Source organism: Cyanistes caeruleus, chromosome 20 (genome assembly GCF_971803275.1).
Source record: "Cyanistes caeruleus chromosome 20, bCyaCae1.hap1.1, whole genome shotgun sequence".
NCBI classification, from domain to species: Eukaryota; Metazoa; Chordata; class Aves; order Passeriformes; family Paridae; genus Cyanistes; species Cyanistes caeruleus.
In genome coordinates this window covers 1,304,347-1,319,191 of record NC_141720.1, presented here as the reverse complement: position 1 = coordinate 1,319,191, position 14,845 = coordinate 1,304,347, and the positions used below count along the sequence as shown (strand labels likewise).

The 14,845-nt window shown below is 49.0% G+C and overlaps 1 protein-coding gene across 9 annotated transcripts in view; it reads right to left on the bottom strand.

Moving 5' to 3' along the window:
* The window catches only part of LOC111936918 (discoidin domain-containing receptor 2-like), a 47,471-nt gene that overhangs the window by 26,274 nt on the left and 6,352 nt on the right, over nucleotides 1-14,845 (bottom strand). Inside the window, exons 1-3 of one of the 9 annotated variants that reach the window (XM_086858720.1) lie at nucleotides 5,634-5,770; nucleotides 4,850-4,918; nucleotides 3,933-4,002 (exon numbers count right to left, since the gene is read on the bottom strand). The exons of 4 other annotated variants lie outside the window; for them this stretch is intronic. The gene's annotated coding sequence lies outside the window, so the exon portion shown is untranslated. Of the gene's footprint in view, nucleotides 1-3,932; nucleotides 4,003-4,849; nucleotides 4,919-5,633; nucleotides 6,195-14,845 lie in introns of those variants that run through there. 4 more of the 9 variants (XM_086858718.1, XM_086858717.1, XM_086858719.1 and 1 more) reach the window with 4 other exon arrangements.

Below are 14,845 nucleotides of genomic sequence, written 5' to 3'. Positions count from 1 at the left end.
GGTTCCTTTGCAGATCATTACCCCGGAGTGGGACCTGATCCCGTTCCAGATGCCCAGAGCCACGCCAAAAACTCCACAGTCGTGGGCAAGGCCCAGAGTATATCACACACAGAGCTCTGTGCACAACAGGAGGAGTTATCCTGAATCAAAGCATCCTCAGAGAGGTCCAGGAACAGCCAAGGAGGACTGGATGGCATCTCCTGGCATTCCTAAAGGAATTCAATGGGGAAGAAGCAAAGCTAATAATTGGGGCAATATCTGATGCTTGAAGAAATTAGAGGCTGGGAAATGTGATTTCCATTTCTCTGTCTCCAAAACAATGGCAGAGCATTTCTCTTTGCCTCAGAGTTAATCTGAGAGACCCCAGCCCCAGAAGTCTTCCCCTGGAGCACACGCAGCTCCAGCTTGGACCAAACAGAATTTGGTGATGAGAGCACTTAGCAGAAAGAATTCAGCCCATGGACTCAGACATGAAGCAGTGCCTCATCTACAGCCCAGAGACATGCTGGTGTTTCTGCACAAGACCAAGAAATCCTCCAGCTTTTTCCCACTGCCTGTCAGCCAGTCCTACAAGAGTGGGGGTGCCCTCAGTTTGTGAAACTGCCCAGAGCACAAAAACAGACTTGGGGATAAATGAACATGCATTAAATGTAATTCAATCCATCCATCCATGGCCAAAATTAGAAACCATTAGAAAGACAAAGCCAAAGATAAGGAAATGCAAATTCACTGGTTTTAGCTCAGCTAAACCAAAACCAAAGCCTCCCCACCAATCCAGGGCAGGGGAACTCTGTTCTCATCTCAACTGAGGAACCTGGAAGCATTTCCACAACCCAGCCAGACCTGCCAGGACCCTGCTAGGACATGGCCATTCCCAGCAGCAGGGGCAGGGGAGCCTCCAGCACACCCTCCAAAATACACATCCCCTCAGCTGCAGAGGCTCCAGTTCCCAACTCCAGGCTCCAGAGCCGCTGTTTCTGTAGGACAGAAGTGGCAGAAAAACAAGATTGTGCACAAAGCAGCAGTTCCAAGTACCTCCCTTCTCCCTGCACAAGCAGCAGTGTCCCTTCTGTCCCTTCCCAGAGCTTCCTTCCCACCCTCTCAGGCCCAAACACCACTCAGCACACTGACATTTTCACTGTTCCTAAACACTGGCATCTCTCTCCAGCTTTTTTCTTTTAACAATCCTTAAAATATATCAACTAAAAGTCAGCAATAGTTCTCTCAAGACCTACAATCTCCCACTGCAAAGTCTCACATAGCAACCATCCCCATGACATGTTAACCACAGAGATGACAGATGGGGTATTAAGAGCACTCAATCTAAACCACCTTCCTCCCTCCCTGTTCTCAGGGGGCTCCAACATAACCTTTTACTTAACTGTGCTCAAACTTGCACTCAGAAGGAGATCAGGTTGCTGAGTCACAGAATTATTTGGGCTGGAGGAGATCCCCAGGAGAGCATCTAATCCCAGCTCCTACTCCAAGCAGGGTTAGCACCAGTTTCAGAGCAGCCTGCACAGGGCTCTGTCCAGCTGTGTCTTAAAAGCCCCCAAGGATGGAGGCTCCCCTCACCTCTCTGGACAATCTCTCCCACTGCTCAGCTGTCTGAAGAAGGAAAACTTTATCCCTCTATCCCAAGGCAGAAACCCCTGTTATCTCATCTGACAATCACTGTCAATCCTCCTGCTATGCACCTCCTTGATAACCTGCTCTTGGATATTCCAGAGCCTCCTCTTGTCCCAGCTAAACCACCCTGACTCCCTTGGGAAGCCAAGATTCAGTATTAATTTAACTGATATTTTCTCCCTGGTGAGACAGAGGCTCCCTCCATGCAGTGGGACAGCTCTAGTCAGATTTTGCCATGACTCCCACAGGGAAACTGGGGAATAACTGAGTTTGTCCCATGCTGATGTCAGAGCATGGCAGGAACACAGCTCCCCAGCCTCTGCCTACGGAGTGCAGGGATCACATTCCCACTGGTGACTATTTTTGAGGGGTATCAGGTGGCACTTTCTAAATCAGCTCGTCCAACACGGTGCTGAGAGCAGCAGGGAGACTCTGCCACCCTGGCCCAGGGCGAGGGCAGGGGTGGGGATGTGGATCAGAGCCCACATAACTGCTCAGGTGGGTGTTTCTCAGCTCAGAGCCCACCAGCCGTGCTGAGGCATGCAGGAAAGCAAGAAGGACGTGCCAGGGATCAATCCAGACACAGCCTCACCCCCAAAGCAAAGCCTGTCCTGCCTCCTGGGAGCAGCAGCCTTTGGTCGACAGCAGGGTTGCATCCCTCAGGATCCCAGGTATACAATGTCAATAAAGCTACTTTGGCAACCAGTGCAGCAATCTTATTAAACACACAATTTAAGGATTTTTTTTTTTTACATGATCTGCTTTCCATCAGAGCCATGCTCCTTCTTTAATGTGACAGAGGTTGGTCTCCACTGCCCGCTGGTTACCTGCTCCCTTCTCCATTTTAAAACACTGCTACATTTATGTTTTCCCAAACTTTTGGATCTCCTTTGGTCTTCCCAGCTTTATTACAAATTGGCAGCCAGGATTCAGAAAGCTGCTTTGCCAAATTGTTTTAAACAAACAGGTTCCAGTGTTGCTCAAGTTTCAAAAGACTTTGAAATGTTATCTTGGGTTTAACACCCTCCCTGGTCACCAGTGCAACGGGAGGTATTCTGAGAGAATATCATCCAGCTTCCCCACAAAAATGGGAAAGAAATGTTTTACTTCTCTGCATTGTTATCAGCAATCAGTTGGGTTTAAACTTTCCCAACAACATAAGCACCGCTGATTAAATTTATTTTGTTTTACAGATATTAAAATATTTCTCACTGCCCCGTGATACATTTGCTCTGCTTTTTCAGTTGTCTTGAGCTTTCCTTATCAACTGCCTCCCTTCAAAAATAAGTAACAGGTCCTTATCTACAACCTTTGTTTTGCAAATTGCTCATGGTTGAGCCTATTTAAAAGCCAAAACATGATTACTGGGGCAAGTGCTTTACAAAACCAGAAGAGAAGCAAATCCATTGCATAGGGCTGCACGTAGTACCTGAGAACTGCTGATTTCTGCAAGGGTAGAAGCCAAACTCCAAGAGATGGTTCAGTGAAAATCAAAAGCCAGAAACAGCATTTTGGAACCTCTACTAATTGAGCTGCCCATCTAGTCTCCCTCAAACCACCACAAATGCGGATATTATCAAAAAGCTACATTTTATGTAATTATTTACACTGCATTTAAGTAATGTATGAATTGCTATTTCTCTTCATATTTGTAAAAATAAAACTCAGAGCACCTGTGGCTGGCAAAGAGCCCCCACACCCTTTGCTTGAGGAGCACTATGGGCTCTGCTCTAGTGGCACCAAAAAATATTAATAAAAATGAAGAGCCATGCCCTACAGCCACAGGAAGGTACCAGATTTGAAGAAGCTTTTCCAATATCAGAAAGAGGCATAACTTATGGTCCTTTCAGTACATTCCACAGACTGCAATAACTCCAAACACCAAAATGCAGTGGGTGGGAAGGGCTCCCCAGCACCCCAGGAGCCAGAGGGGACAATACAGGCTGTGACCTCAGTGGGTACCATTTCTCCAGAGGCTGAGCACAACCTCCAGCCAAGGCAGCCAAGTCTGGGTACACACAGCTGCTGCATTTGGCTTGAGCAAACTTTGTTTACGACCCAAAGTGGTTTTAAAGTTTAATTTATGAAGTGCCTGGCAGAAGATGGGAGCAGTGAGTGGCAACACTCACACATCACCTGAAACACAGCGCCAAGCCTGGAGACCCCAGTGAGGATTTCCAGGCAGGTCCAACCATGTTCCACTGGGTTTACTATTTACTAGTACAGCTCTGCAAGATAAAATTTAACTTCCCATGTGCAGAGATTAAGTTGCCATTAATTAAACATTCCAGCAAAATACCTACCATGACTAGAGACAGCTCAGAGAAGATCTTTGCTTGCCACAATGTATTTCAAGCAATCAAATCAAATCTTCTGCTTATAAACAATGGAAAAACCAAGAACACAGGAAAAAAAGCTCGAGCAGCATTTCACAGCTTGGGCAAGGCAGAATGACCAATTCTGATTAAATTTTCTCAAGACAACAAAGAACAGTAGCCCACAGAGTTGTAATAAGATTTAGCAATTACACACAAGGCAGGTAGCAGTAGGAAAATCATGGTATCGTTTGAGGCAAAGGGAAGAGAAACAGGAGAGACGAGAAGGGGAAAAAAGAAACATGTAAAACAATGATGCCTAAACCAAAAAAAAAAGGACCCCATTTACCTCTTTTCCATATTCAAAATGAACAGAAATTAAAAAACAACAAATTTAAACTGAGGAAATGAAATTCCACAGCATACCATGTGCATTGAGCCTCTGGGACATATTGCCACAGAGCAATGTGGGAGTAATTCAATAAAATATTGGAAGTAGATCTCCATAATAAGAACATCTGCAATTCCATTAACAGAGTGAAAGAGAGCACACTGGAGATAAATTTTCCTCTAGCCAGGCATAAACAAACCAGGAACTAATGTGACCAGAGGGTTCTCTCCTGCACGGGCAGGTTATTCCACAGCTGGCTGCACTCGGGCTCTGGGGCTCCCCTGTGCCTGTGATAAGATGGGTGCCTGAGTAGGTGGGCTGTGATCCCAGCCAGTTTGGCAAGCTCTGCCTCTGTGGATAGAGATCACATTTCAGTTTTCAGCAGCTTATTGTGCAGCTTCTCGAAAAGAGAAACAACACTACCCACTTTTTTTTTTTTTTTTTTTTTTTTATTAAAAAGAGATTATCCTCTGTGACACAAAAAGAACAGATGAAATTTCAGCCAAAGAAATACCTGTGGAGCAGTGAGTGACCCTGGAAGGCTCTTGGTGGAACTACAGCTATTTTGGAAAGTTCTCAGCACCTGAAAAAAATGGGTTTACTGGGGAAATAAATAAGATTCTTATCTGGAGGGGCTGCTACCAGAGAGCCCCACGGTTAACCCTAACAACGAGGATTCTCAGGAGCACCTTCCTGCACATTCACACTCCGATGTTTTAGAGCCTGAAAAAGTTTAACAGTGACTAAAACTGCAGTAGGTGCTTCAGGAGAGGGCAGGGTCTGTCCTCAGGAGAAGAGGTGAGAGCACAGGAACCCACAGGCCCCGTGTGGGGCAGGAGCTGCTGGGGCTCAGGGGACGGGAGAGCATTCCCCCAACATTCCCACTGAGCACAAGAACTCGCTGCCAGCTCTGTTTTCTGCACATCTGTCCCAACCTCAGCCCTGGAACATCTCAGCAGCTCCTCAGAGCTCCAGCCCTCCTGCCCAGAGCCCCCAGCCAGCACCAGGCTGTGCCCCCAGAGCACCCCACATGCCCCAGAGGTGTCCAGGCACACATCCCTGAGGGACATCCCGCATCCCTGAGGGACATCCCGCATCCCTGAGGGACATCCCGCATCCCTGAGCCCTCCCAGAGCTGCGGGAAGGGGACACCGAGTCACCCTCTCCCTGCCTAGGCAAAAAAAGCCTTCACCTCCCCAAACCCCCTCCACAGCTCCCAGCAAGCTTTATCCAAGGACAGAAACCACGGGGAGAGCTGACACCAAACTGAGGGGCAGGTTAAGCTGGAAGGACCCTACCTGCCTCTACCAGGGCCTGCCGAGCACGGGGAACTGCTGCTCCGTCTCTTTGGAACTCCACAGGTTGAGCCAGGCTGTAGTTTCGACATTCCTTGCAACTTTCCACCAGCACACACATGATATGTTCAAACTTGAGTAACTCCTCCCTCCTCCCTCCCTCCGCACACACAGACAGGCCCAGGAGATGGCCCTGCCTCTATCATCCCGGTTCCTATAGCAACTCCTGACCCAGCAGATGGAAACAGAGCTGTTTTCTAGGCAAATCTGCCTTCTTGGATTCCTCTGCTCTTCCCTGCTGTTGGCCCCTCCTTGCTCCAGTGCTCTCCCTGGGGGCTGCTCCGCTGGCACCTGGCCCAGAATTTGCCTGGAGGAAGGCCAAGCTTTGAATTCATTTAGTAAAACCACAACATAAAGCAGCTCTCCTGCTCAGGAAGCAGGGCCTGTGTAGTCCCAGGGGCAGGCCAGGCACCGCAGAGCCAGCCTGCACCTTCTGCTTTAACGCAGCATCCCGGCAGGAACAGCTCCACTCCTCATCCTCATCCTTCCCCAGCAGGAACAGCTCCACTCCTCATCCTCATCCTTCCCCAGCAGGCACAGCTCCACTCCTCATCCTCATCCTTCCCCAGCAGGAACAGCTCCACTCCTCATCCTCATCCTTCCCCAGCAGGAACAGCTCCACTCCTCATCCTCATCCTTCCCCGGCAGGAACAGCTCCACTCCTCATCCTCATCCTTCCCCGGCAGGAACAGCTCCACTCCTCATCCTCATCCTTCCCCAGCAGGAACAGCTCCACTCCTCATCCTCATCCTTCCCCAGCAGGAACAGCTCCACTCCTCATCCTCATCCTTCCCCGGCAGGAACAGCTCCACTCCTCATCCTCATCCTTCCCCAGCCTGGGCCGTCCATGAGGAAAGGCAGAAAGAAACAGAGTTAGTCATTTATTAGCAAGTCTAGCCAACAGAATTATTATAGCAGAATATTATATTATTGTTATTATAACCAGGCACTTGTTAGACATTTGGATTTCTGCTTCCAAAGGTTTTCCTGGGAGAAGGAGAGCCCAGGGTTCTCCTGCATGTTCATCACAACAGCTCACCCCATTGCTGCCCTCAGGTCAGGGCCCCACAGGAGTGGAGGTCACCAATGCCTGAGAACAGCCCTTCACACTCAGCGCCTTTTCTCTAAAAACACAGAAACTGAGGGAAAATAAAGAGCTCAAACCAGGCTGTGACGTTTCAGGGAAGGTAATTACCAAGGGTGGCAGTGGGAATGTCATGAGCAGGTGGCTCCATGGTGACAGGACAAGCAGGACAGCAGCAGGACCCAAACCCAGAACAGGGACTACAAAACTGCTCCTGGGCTGCACAGCCCTTGCAAAGCCCTTCCACCCCAGCACCTGTGTTTTGTGTATCCCAAAGGAAAAAAGGAAGCAGACACAAAGCACACTGTGCCACTACTAACTGGAAAATACAGCTGGGAGCTGCAACATGCAGTCAGATGCCACCTCACTCCCATTTTCCTCCCTGCCCCATCCCACCTCTGGTCTGAGAACAGAAAATAATTTTCTTTCTTCCCCCATGGTAATTCCTCCAGGCATCAGTGAACTAATCAGCCCAGAGGGATGGGATAGTCCCTAAGGCTCACAGATGGTTGGGACACGAGCACCAGTAGGGTGGATGTGGGAAGACAGCAGATCCCTTTCTGCCTGCTCCAAAAGGGTGTTACTCATTCTGATAATGCCCTTCCCAAGGCACTCTCCTCCCAAAACAAGGATGCCTGCCCTGAGAACATAATGGTACATGGGAGCCAAGCTGGATACAGGCCCCTGGGGCAAACTGGGACCAAACAATTCCATTTGCAAGACACGGAGCAGATTGTGGCAGCAGGAAATGCTGGACATCCAGGAACAGGGAGTTCAGGAGTAGCATCAATAAAAGCATCAAAGCAGATGCATATCACACAAACAACATCAAGGGTCTAGAAAAAGCTCCCGATTTCCCTGTGGTGCTGGGAAGAGCAATGGCTCAACTCACAAACAGATCTGAGGAGCCCCTTTCCCTGGGGAAGGACATTGCTGTGGAGGCACAAAACACTGCTGGAAAACTGCTGACCTTGCAGTCAGACTCACTTGAGCAGCTCAGCACAGAAAAAGGCTCTCTGCTGGATGCCCTCTGAGATGTAACTTGATCCCACAGTACACATCCACTAATCAATCGAGGGATAAAGCAAAGCAGAAAACAGTCTTTTTTTTAAATTTTTTTTTTTTTTTTTGTACTGGAATGAGCCCAAATATGCACAATAACAGATCCCACTCAGAGCTATTGCAAACTCAAGTACTTGGGAGAGTTTTGCGTCTCACATCGCAGAGGGAGCATACTTCTGCAATAGCATCACTGCTTCTCAGATTGGGTATTTGAGAGACTTCCTAATGACCTCATAGCAGCACATGTGACCACTAAGTCATCTTCTCAAAGGACCAGGAATAACATCAACAGACCCTGTTTTGGTTGTGCACAGGACAGCTTTCCTCAGCACAAGCAGGTTCCTAAAGAGTGAGGGAGCAGGACCCAGCTCAGGCCAGAGCTGGCATCGTGATTGTTTCTCCAACAGATTCTGTTTGGCCTTGGAAAACATCTGGCCAATTAACAGATGAAGACCCATTAGCACATACTAAATTCCACATACAAATTTAGACACAAAAGATTGTTTATCCTAATGTAGTCCAAATTCGTTGGGTTTGATATGATAACGTGAATCCAAGAAGTATCCTAAATGCATTCCAAAGGTGAACTCACAAAACACAAAATAATGACTTGAAAGGGTTTCCAGTTGTTTTATTTTTCCTCCCAGTGCTTAAAAATAACCTGCTACGCTGAGCAGCAAAGCAGGAATTAGGAATTTGTGGGTGATGAACTGGTGAGCTGATCACATTGTGATGGGGAAGTTGCCTTTTGCTGACCCCAAGCCACCCCCAGACAGGTGGCACTGGGAGAAATAAATGAGTGAACATTTGTGATTATGTTAACACTGGGGTGAAGGCAACTGCACAAACAGCTCAAGACAGACTGATGGCCTTAAGCACTTGAGGAGATCGCTCCTCTGTAGCCAGCACAAGGCTCCTGCAGAGGAAAAGTGACAAAATCCCACTGTGGAGATGTCAGGAGAGCTGCACCAGACAACGTCCCCAGTTACCAACAGTGATATGGGAACACACATCCAAGCAAGAATAAGGAGCATCATGAAACAGCACCCAAGAGCTTCCTCTACCAGGTCTCTCCTGCAGCAGCAGCACAACAGGTCCACAAAACCTCCTATCCCTCCCCAGGGGCTCTGCTCCATGGGCCTTATACTCCTTGCCTCCCACCCAGCCCAGCTATGGCAGGACCTTATCCCAGGAAGGGAATCCTGTGAGCACCAAGGTCACACCTGCGTGGCCTTGGGCTAGACACAGACACAGCTGAGGAGCACAGAACAGCCCCACTACGGAGGCTGGACCTGCACTATGTTAAAGCTTTTTATTCTTTCAGTAAGAGGTGGTGAAAGCCAGCTCCTGCCTTCACCTTTCCAGGAACTTTTGATGGAACACAGAAGCCTGTTGTAAAAGTGCTCTGTTTACACCCTGCAGCCCTGTCCTGTCTTTACCCAGTGTGAGTGTGTTCACTCCCACTACCCCATGAAACATCTGCTCAGCCCAGCTCTGCTGGAATCATCTCTCCACTGCAAAGAAATCCACTTCCAGCCATAAACCTGGGAAAAGAGGAAAGTGGGGCAGAGTTTGGTATGATGAAGAGGGCATGTTTGAGATGTGACATCTTCCAAGAAATACTGACAAACCATCGCCACAGATCAGGTACTGACTAAAGCTGCTCTGCAGGGTAACAGAAGGCTCAGAGCTGACAAGACAGAGCATGTGGTGATATTACAGATACCTGACATGGGACACACCCTTCCCAAGGGGTGCAAAACAAGGGCTGCAAGGGGAACACTTTCCTTCCACCACATTCACCCCACCCCGTGCCAAGGAAGCTCTTCCTGCTCTGAAGGGAGATGATCAGACTCCTCAAGAGGGCAAGTACCAGATTTCCCAAATCACCAGGACAACCTCTGGCCCAGCCATGGGACAGACACATCCTCGTGTCCCAAGCAGATAAAGCTCTGCAGCTGTGCCTGCTCCCTGTTTCTGGGCTTAGCAAAGCTCCATCCTGCTGGGACATGGGAGCAGAGGCCTCAGCACCCCCTTGCCACCACACCTCCCACTCCCAGGTGTCAGAATGGTTGACAACAACAACTCCTCCCCAGCTCCAAAAACCTCTTTCAGAGCTTTAATGTTACCAGGAAAGATCCACACAGGAGCAGCCTCCCATTTACCCTCTGCTTACACAACAGGGTGCCCACCATGGGCTGCCTCAAAGCTGAGGGTGAAGAGGGGCAACCCCAGGTCAGAAGCAGGGCAGTGAGCTCAGCCCAGCTCCATTTGCTGCAATGACAAAGGCCCAGAGAACACGTCATCCACGAGGACTGAGCTGCTGGCACGGAGCAGTGCTCGGCAAGGACGCGCTTGTAAACACTCTCCCTGGCCATCGTCGCTGATGCAACCACGAGAAAGGGGCAGAGAAAACCATTATCTGCAAACAGACATCCCTCCCTGTCCCTGGATACCGGGACCAGCCCAAGCAGGACATCTCCAGCCTTTCTCTTGTCTGCATGTTGAGCCAAAAGCCCTCCGGTGTCCTGCTGCAGATGAGGATCACTCCCACATCAAGGAAGGGCTGAGTTCCCACAAGCCAGAAAACCTCTGCTTTGGGATTTTGACCCATAATCCCTGGAAGCAGTTGGTATATTCAGCAGGCACATGATCTCTTTCAAAGCTGGCCTCTCTTCTTGAAGCACTAGGTAGTATCTAACATCCTGAGTATTATCCTTCACATGTTCCTCCCCTCCACGGCAGCAGGCAGCTCTTTCTGCCCATCATCCCTGTCAGGAGTTTGGAGCAAGGAGATGGTGCAAGGTGTCCTGACAAGCAGAGCTACACCAGTCCTGGGGCTGCTGGGGACAAAGTCCTGCTGTCTCTCTTACAGTGATACTTCCCCACATCTCTTCCTCTCTCCTTGAAGTTTCCCAGATAAATCTGTGTTGGCATATCACATCCCAAAACTCCAAGCTGCAGGGATCTGAGGAGACCGATGTCTGAGTAGTGATTCCACATCCATCTCAGAGAAAAACTAATCAGCATCCTTACCAGAGATTTTATTGCAGACACATGGAAAGCAACAGCAGAAAAAGCAAAGCAAACCATAAGCACTGGCTGTCAGCCTCATCAAGGAGGAGCAGCACGAGGGAAGGGAGAGATTCAGCACCAGCCATGTGATTTTCCCAGCAACCCAAGTGAACCATGGAATGGGCAGAGCTCAGCTTGTGGCAGCAATGCCACTGCAGCTCCTCCCCCTGCAGCACACAAAGACAGACCTCTGCAAAAATAAATGGTGCATGGAAAAACTGGAGGTAACAAAAGAGCTGTCAGCCAACGTCAGCCTGTCCCTGACACCCCTGAAGCCCTTTACAGCTGCTGCTCCAGGACCCTCTGGACATACAACCCCAAACCTGACCTCTGCACTTTGGACCAGTGAGCACGTGGAGAGCAGCTGACAACAGTGATCCCCACATTTCTGTGATTCCTCAGCAAGGACCCTCATCTTCAAATAACCAAAGCACGCAGAAGCCCATGCTCCCAGCTCTTTTGGCTGCCCTTTCTGGCATGGAAACAAAAGGCAGGAGCAGTTCAGATGTGCAAGATACCAAAGGGCCCCTCTGCAAGTGAGAATTTGTAACCCACCCAAGGACGTTGCTGCTCACTCCACAACAGCAGATTCATCCTACACAAGGACTGGTTTGCACTCTAACAGGAGCACAACACAAATCTCCAGTGCCAAGATCAGGACCAGACCACAGGAGCTCTCCTTTTCAATGCCCATGAAGCATTCACATAATTCTTGTTGCACAAGGGGATGCACAGTCCAGGGATCCGGAGCTGAGTCTAGCAAAGAGGCCTTGGCTAGGGAAGCTTCCACCTCCTCAGCAGCTCTTTCCATCTCAGCCATTTCCCTTCCAAGCAAGGCTTCCTGGCTGGAGCAAGCACCAGGGGTGTTGCAATCCCCAGTTCTGTCTGAATAAATCCAGCCCAGCCCAGCCACAGCAGCAGGACTCTGGTCTGGCCTGACTACGTGCCATCCCTGGACACCCACTGTGTCCAGAAGTTCGTGGCATGTTGGAAGGCAAGCTCGCTCCTCAGCTGTAGATAGCAGTTCTGCTCCCTTTAACACACAGGAACTGAGTGTGTAACAGATGTGCACACAATCATCTCATGGGAGTTCTTCTGAAATAAATGCAGCAGACTCTGGGGAAAATCCTCTCAGTCCCATGGCAAGGCGCTGAGGAGGGTGGATAAAAGGCAACTGTGTGGCCTCAGTCTGGGCAGCATCCATCCCACACTCGGCCTCGGGGTGAAGGATGCTCAGGGGTGCTCATTCTGTGCCTCCTGACAAACATAATTCCAACGGGAAAACACCCACGAGCTCACTGCAGCAACAGGACATGTCCTACAGGCACTGTTTCACCTGCAATTCCCCAATGTAAACACGGGAAAACCACCTAACAGGATCCCTGCCTTTTCCTGCAGAAACAGCACGAGGGCCTGCTCACATTTCCCATGTTAGCACGGAAAAGACAGAGGGATTCAGATCCATTACACATTGCATTAACCCTACTGGGACATTTCCCACAGCTCACTTAAACGTTTCCAAACCTGCACGATGAGGTCATCCCAATCTAAATGCATAACTCACTCTCCAAGGTGGTTCACAAGGTATAACTTGCAAGCGAAAGCAAACAAAAGCTGATCTGGTGTGATACCCTGCTCCACTCCCAACGTGTTTAAAACTTGGCCAGACAAAGCCATGGCTGAGCTGATCACTCACATGCTGGAGACAATCCCACTTCAAGCAGGTCAAGCCAGAGACCTCCAGATATCCTTTCAACCAGTGCTTCCATCATTCTGTGGTATGAGAAGGGGCAGAGTAATTATTGCCAACAAGACAGGCTCACATTGAGTTTGTCTGGAGAGATAATATTAAAAGTTTGGTTAGCAGAGATGTCAGCACTGACACAGTGAGGGCTAATTCTGTCCTGGAATACTGGAGTGCCAGGATCTGAACCTTGATGTACTGCACGGGTCTCAAACAGGGTCAGCACACTGCGTCACACTGCCCTTGCACAAATTAACACCCGCCACAAGAGATTCCTTCTTAGCAATTTAACTTCAGCCATGCATTCAAATACAATAGCCTGCAATAATCCAAGAATACAGGTTAAAAGCCAGACAGCCAATAGCTCTCAAGACATTAGAAGCAACTAGAAAATTCATTTCCCACTATAAGTCTTTACTCTAGGGAGGTCTCAACAGTATTGCTGCTATTTGGTGTCCTTCCAGTGCTGGGAGAAGGCCAAAAACTGCTGTAGCAGAGACTGAACCACACTGATACTGGTGGGTTCAGTCCTGGGGAAGAAGGAAGAGTGTCTACATGATGTGCTGCCTGCAGGGTGATGGGGAAGCAGCTGCTAGCACTGAGATAAAAGAGGGTTGATGGTCACCAGGGGAACTGGTGCTGTTCCTTCCAGGTGTCCAGCCATGGTATCCACACATGACACTGGCCAGCAAAGCTCATTTTCTCAGAGTAAAGCCCCGTCCAGGTTGCCCCAAAACATAAAAGAAATACAAGACTGCTGCTAGCTAAGTATGCAAACAGAAGGTGTCCCATGTGAAGAGGTGTCCCAAACCCATGTGAAGAGGAAGGACTCTTTGTGAAGTTATTAGAATAATATCCATCACAATCCAGAGAAATGCAAAAACACGTACACATAAAAACACAAAAAAATAACACACAGAAGTCCACAGGATGAATTCACAGCACTGGGAGCCTCATTCAGGGCAAAGTGGAGGAGCTCTGTATGGCAGCTCTGCTGCTCTGATTTGTTCCCTTCAGCAGCACAGGGCCAGCACCTCAGCCCAAACAACAGCAGGGCACTGAAGGCACATTCCCAGCACCCCCAGCTCAGCTCCACTACAAATGCAGAAATGAAAGATAAACATTCCTGGAAGATCACATTACCCAGCATGAAGAGATGACAGCTTGTCAGGAGCAGCAGAAACAGGCTGAGCTCAGTGAAAAGCACTCATCATAGGCTGACATCTTCCTATCAGAGAATCAGAGAATACTGATACACCAGTTATTTCTGCTACAGTATTTAATTTATTTATTTTTTACCTTTTGACAGGCAGAAACAAACAAGCACAAGTGAAATAACATAACAGTAATTGAGATGGACAACAAAACCTGATGCTTGGCTAGTTTAGCTCTCCATGGGAGGGTAACACAAATGATGGACACCACGACCAAATGAGAAATGCAACAAAAACATGGCCAGACTCTCATTCTTCAAGCAAAAAGAAGAGCTGCAAAGGCAGTGTGCTCTGCAGGCTCCATCTCTGTGTTTGCTTGCTCTTGAGCAGCTCTTCGTTACTGATGGGTGGGACGTTTTAACACCTTAAATGCTATTCCCAGAGAAACTGAACTAAATCCTCATTTTCACAGCACAAATTCATCTGGTTGGAAGAAAATACCCCGCCCTATTCCTCTGGCCTCCAAACTGCAGCTGGCAGCCTGAGGACACAGGACAGTCCTGGGGAAGAAACACAACTGTTTACTCTGTTTGTCTGTCCCTCCTCCCTCCCCCAGGGCACACAGGAGTTGATCATCCCTGTGCCATCTCCTGACAGGACCTGACTTGTTTCAGGTTCGTTATATACTGGAGCTCTGCACTGCAGAGCTCTGCAGACAAATCTGGGCACAGCACCCAAACACCAAGAAGGAAAAGTCAGATCAGGTCAGGAGAGCATCATCCATGCTGGGAGCACTTCCAAGCAAACACCCAAAGCTGCTGCATTAGAAGAAGACAGGCCCCAAATCCAAATTTTGGAATGACTCCACCCAGTTTAATTCCTTGGTCATGCATTCTGCAAGCATTAGCTCTGAGTGGGCTGCAGTTCTAACAGCTCCACACTCAAAGCTTCACGGACAAAACAAGGTTTAGGCAGCACTTTTCAGAGTCCAGATCATCACCTCCCACATGTACCCTGCCAGGTGTGGGATGCCCAT